Source organism: Gossypium arboreum, chromosome 10 (assembly GCF_025698485.1).
Source record: "Gossypium arboreum isolate Shixiya-1 chromosome 10, ASM2569848v2, whole genome shotgun sequence".
In the NCBI taxonomy this organism is placed as follows: Eukaryota; Viridiplantae; Streptophyta; class Magnoliopsida; order Malvales; family Malvaceae; genus Gossypium; species Gossypium arboreum.
The window spans coordinates 5,138,028-5,144,440 of record NC_069079.1 but is presented as its reverse complement, the minus strand read 5'-3'; positions in this window follow the sequence as shown (position 1 = coordinate 5,144,440).

Genomic DNA, 6,413 nt, shown 5'->3' with positions numbered 1-6,413 from the left:
AAGGACTAAATTGTAATAGGTGTAAAAGTTGCTAGAGTGATTAAATAGCTTAAGAGTCTAATGAGAAAGGATTTAAACGAAAATTAGACCCAAAAGTTATTTGGGCTGGACGGCAAGGGTATGAAATCAGCAGAAAAATTGATAAATTAAGGGTAAAATTGAAATATTGCAAAATTAACTAAATAAAACTAGGACTAAATAGGAAATATCTAGATTTCTCTTCATTTCTCTTCAATTCCAGAAGCTAAAAACGCCATAGGAGGATTTTCTAAGCTGGTATTTCATAATTTTTGCACCAAGTGAGTTAATCCTTGCCTTTTTCTTGTAATTTTTGTGTTTCTAAGACTTTTACAACTAGGTCCTACTATTAAATTCATTAGTTTTTGATTTCATGGATGAAATGGAAAGTCACCATGGTTGTGTGCTGTAAGTTTATGATGAAATAGAATGAAATTAAAGCTTTAATTTGTTTATGAGATGATTTTATTAGGTAATTTCAATAGAAATTAATTTTTAGGACCTAATTGTAAAAATGCTTGGAATTAAAGTCTATTGCTGAAATTATGATTCCTAAAGGTTGTAAACTAGTTTAAAGTGATAGAATAAAATGTTAATTGAGAAAAATCAGCTCAATTTAGAGGCTAATTGAGTAGGGACGAAATTATCATTTATTAAAAGCTTAGGGGAAAAATGGTAATAAACAGCTTGCACTAAAACAGTTTGGACAGCAGCAGTAGACTAAATTTGAAAAATCACCAAAAATTGTAGGAATCGAATTAGAAGATGAAAAAAATATGAAATTAAATCTTTTTGAGTCTAGTTTCTCATAGAAGAAATATTGTAAGCAATGGATTTGTAAATTTTGAGATATAATGAATTTTGTGAGACAAGGTCAGAATGAATTCGGGTTCCCCTGTTCTGACTTTGAAAAATCATAAAAACTTGAAGAAAAACAATTATGGGCTTAAATTTATATGTATAGAATCCTTAATGAGTTTATTTTTAATATAAACAAACGATAATATCATTTGAATTTTTTATGAATAGATAATTAATTTTTAGTGAAGAAGGGTCAGAACTGTCTATAGTAGAACAGGGGTGACTTTAAAGAATAAACTGTACTTATTGGCTAAACCAAAAATTCTGAAAATTTTATGGTAAAAATATATATGAGTCTAGTTTCAGGGAAAATTAACGGATCTTAATTTTGAGTTCTGTAACTCAAGTTATAAATAATTTAGTGACTATGACTCAAGTAGACAGCTTTGAATGAACTATAAATAATAGTTGAATTATAGAGAATGTTGCATATGAACATGAAATGTATTAAATTGATAATTAAATTTATTTATTTAGATCCGGAAGATTCAAATACGAAGCTAGATCTAGGAAAGGAAAAAGTTCGGGATTAGTAGATTTTTATTGTTTACAAACAAGTATCAAGGTAAGTTCATGTAACTTGAATTATATTCTTAAATGCTTGAAATGTATGTTTTTATATGAATATGATTTGAATGTTCATTATATGAAAATTTATGAAACATTGATATATTTGATAAAATGGGAAGAAATCCGGTTGAATGAAAGGAAAATTCGATGGATCTCGAAAAGGAATTGACGGTAAAAGGATCTAGCCGGACGGGTGATCCTATCTTGATATAGCCCTCCGAAGAATATATGTAAAATGGATTTAGCCGGACGGGTAATCCAATTAGGGTCTGAATTTAGCCTCGACTGGTAATTGGATCCAATCTCATTAGAGTAATTGTCGTTGTAGGATTTAGCCTGGGTGGCAATCCCGACAATACTTTATGAGTTTATATTGCGAGATTTAGCTCGACTGGTAATCCCGCTGCAAGGTTGAGGTTCGCGGGAGTGTGCTCTCTGAAATGGAAATGTGCGCACATGAATATGAATTGACAGACCCGGAATTGTACACTAAAAGTGTACCTCTGAAAATCCATTGAAAATTCCAAGAAATTCAACGGGATAAATATGGAAAAATAACAAGGAAATGGAAATTATGGTATTGACGAGCTCATCAATCATAGTATATATTATTGGTACATGGAAATTATTGTACTAACTTGAATGTTGAGTTTGTGCATGTTAGGGTAATAATGCATTGAATGGATATATGGATATTTATTGTATTGTATTGAAAATATTAGGTAAGTATAATTCTTGTTACATGAGCTTACTAAGCACAAAGTGCTTACCCCGTTTCCTTTTTCCCTGTTTTGTAGTGTTAAGAGTTCGGAGGTCGGATTTGGTCGGAGACACATCACACTGTCAACCTCAGGATTTTGGTATATAAAGAAACTTTCTTTTGGAAATCAATGGCATGTATAAGCTAACAAAGTAAATGTTAACGTGAAATGAATGTAAAGTTAGCCATTAGTATGGTTAACAAACCTGGTTATAGATATGTGATGACGTTATCTTATATAAATGCATGAATCTATCATGAAAATATGTTGAATTGATTTGGTTGATGTGGATTGGTCTCGATTTAATATTACAGGGAAGGTTAGATATTTATAAAAGGGCTATATTGAATATAAAAAAAAAATTTAATTCGTAAACTCCGGTAATGCCTCGTACCCTATTCCGGCAATGAATACGAGTAGGGGTATTACAAGTTTGGATTCGGTTATATTTGGTAATGGTTTATACTCATTTTGATTATAATGTTATGTGAAATGAATGAACAGTATATGTCAATGGTGCTATATGTTTTGGAAATAGCTTGAAAATGATAGTTGGAATTGGTTGTGGTTGATATTTCGATCACGATGTGTATTTATATTTTGAATAAATATGATTTGATTTTGGAATATGTATAGTTAATTATAAATATAAGTTCATATGTTAAGCTTGTTTAGAAGACATTTTGATATGCATGATATAGGGTATGTTTTGTTTTTATGAAAAGAACTTAGTTCGATTTGCATGTTTAGTGTATGTGTATTTAAAGTAATTAGTTATTGAATATAGATTGTAAGTGGGATAAAGATATTTACCAAATGAATAGTGATTTGAGTAATAATGCACTATGGGAGATATATGAATTTTAATAACATGTTAATTATATATATGTACATGTTGTGTATTCGAATGAAGCTTGCCATAATGGTTTGGTTTATAATGAAAGTATACGTGTATATATATATACATTTGTTAATGAAAATGTGATTATTTGAATGGTATAGATTCGGTTAAATTTGAAGTATGATTCGTAAATGCAATATGATTATTAATTTGTTTGAATATGTGAACGTTCAGAATTATGTTTTTGTTTAGTAATGTCTCGTAACCCTAGTTCGACGACGGATATGGTTTAAGAGTGTTACATGAATCGCTCAGATAAATCTGTCAAAGTGGCAGTAGGAGGTGGTGGTGGATGTGGGTCCTCGTGAGGGCGATACGCACTCGCCTCGGATGAGATTCGTGACGTAAGAATTTGCCCGATCGTAAATCGAGTAAGTTAGGCTGTTTCAAAGAAGGTTGATGGAACGAAATGGGGTTTGGGCTCAAATAGGATAACACGATTTTGGGAAATGATTTAAGGATTGGAAATTGGAAATTCAGCTAAAGTTCAAGCAAGAACTAGCACAATAGGAGTGTGCTAACCCGCTACTTAGATGAATGCTTAATTTGATTAAAGATGGTATCGAAATAAGGTGGAATATTGGTATAGGACATCGACCTGCAATCAAAGTTGATAGGAACCTCGGTATGTCTTAGAACACCACACTTTGGGAAATCAAAGTGATAAGTTCGGAAACAAAGATAGAATGACGCCACAAGGATTCTTGATAAGTCAGACTAGTCTTTAGAGAATATTGAGAGTTGAAAACAAACTCACAAAGTTGATAAAATTCATAAAATGTTCATTAGCCATTACAAGAAGAAAACAATCCCTATTTATAGCTAAAGTATAGCTAGCCGAATGGTCTTTCTTAGCCTTGGAGAATTCGGCTGGAAGGTGCTAGAATCACTCAAGGAAGTTTCCTTGAAGATTCCTTTTGGGTGATACATGAAAGAACTTATCCATCTCCCTTAACTAGGTTCAGCCGAATGCTTGAAGAGAGAGGGGAGAGTGCTTCGAGAGCTGAATGGTCATGTAGCAATTAAATGAAGCTTGGAAAAAGTCAATGGACAGCTCCCTTGGTTCAGCCGAATACTTAATGAAGAAGCATGCCCATTTGTCTTCACTAGGCGTCACTCTTAAATGGTGGCTGTTGGAATTAAATCCTCATGGCTTTTGCTTTCCACGAAAAAGGCAGCTTCTTTATTGCTCCAGCAGCTTCTTTAAGGCGTTCATGCATGAAAAGATCCAGCAACTTCTTAAATGCTTTGCTGATCACGACTTACATTCATTGTGCCGCCCATTGCTTGGGAAAAGAATTCAGCAGCCCCTTAAATGTTGTCCCACGTATGCTGCTCCTTTAATGCATGTTTGCTGCACATTTATTTTAACTCATTAGTCAACATAATCTTGAATTTGGTTGCAGCATTAATCCTATTAAACTCTGCTGTAACTAATGTTGCAACATGCAATAAATTCAGCTAAGTCAAATTGCCAACAACTAATTAAATTTGTCCTAAGAGTAGACACATTAAATTCGGCTGGACATAAATTAACTCAACAACAATTTAATTTGTCCTAAATAAGATATATTTATTTGTTGTCTCAAGCTAGACATATTTAAGGAATGTCCTAATTTAGACTCATTTAATTTGTAGAAATTAAAATGTCTAGATTTAATTAAATAAGCAAACTGAAGCTAACTAATTTAACTAACTAGACTTTATTCTAGCAATTAAAATGCATAAAATGTAACGCCCCCTAACCCTATACCGTCATCGAAACAGGGTTACGAGACATTACCAGTCAGTACAGTCCAATTTCGGTCATTAATTAAAATAAATATTTACACACATCCTAGTTTTAAGATGTCGTCCCTTTAATCGGCCCTCGCGGTCCAATATGAACAGTAAATTCAATTCGGGACTAATTTAGAATCACTACGAATTTTTAGTAAATTTCAAAATTCATACTACATACCGTTGCCAACCATAATTTACTCATTTCATGAGTACATCTACAACCTAAATGACTCTCATAAAACATTCTAGGTACATGCCATTACCAATAATTAACACACTTTACCTTAATGAATTCGGGATCGAACTGGGATGCTGATTCAACGTTCTATCTTTACTAAACTCGCATGACGAAACAAACTGTGACGTTGAGTATGGTATACTCAAGTGGTATTTCCATAATCCGAACACTTAATAATATAACAATTAAACTTAAAATCACAATAACAATTATAAGTATTCATTTATTTATTTATAGATAAATTTTCAATTACTTACCATATAAATTCTATACAAGTCATATAACAAACACAATAACATATTTGTTCAATTCTTTTCATTTACTTACCGTATAAATTCTATACAATATATTCACAATTCACTTGTTTTCACACTTTATTTCTTAACAATATACCATTTTAATTCATTTCAATAACAGTCAATTTCATTTATATCGTATCAACTTACTATCCCTGATAGCTTTCAGTATATACATACGATTCATATATCTCAAATCACATTTCAATTCATCAAGTGGCATCATATATCATCAACTCGAACTCCAATCATTTCATGAACCTTTGGTTCATATTTTCAATTTCATATCTAAATATTCAATTCTCAATTCAATTTCTCGTTTCATTTCAATAGCTTGATCAATCAAATTTATTTGATTTATCTTTCACTTATTACCCTATTAACAAACCCGGACTTTGACGGATACACGGATTCCAACCCAAACACACCAAGACGGCACATTGTGCCTAAAACGGTACATAGTACCGATCAAGATATCGACACATAAAGTGCCTAAAATGACACACGAGGTGCCTGATACGACACACGAGGTGCCTGATACGACACACGAGGTGCCTGAAATACGACACATAAAGTGCCTGATCGATAAAGCCGCAAATCCGTACACTTCCAGATCCTATGGCATGCCAATTATATCCGACTCAGCCCGACTAGTTAATAGGGTATTTCATTCACTTTCTCAATTTAATAATTCTTTCATCAATATCTCATTCCGATAATTACACATATTTACCCATTTTCACAATTCATACAATTTCATTCAATTCAACAAATATATTTCAATTATGCACATTAATTCATAATTCAATACAATTCAATTTACTTTTCAATACCGAATATTCAAATATCACAATCTCATATATTCATATCAATTTCCTCATATTTCCAATCAATATATTTTCAATATAACATTCATTCAATATTCAAATTTCTACATAAATCATATATATTATATAATTCAATCAATATAAATTCAATCAAAATAA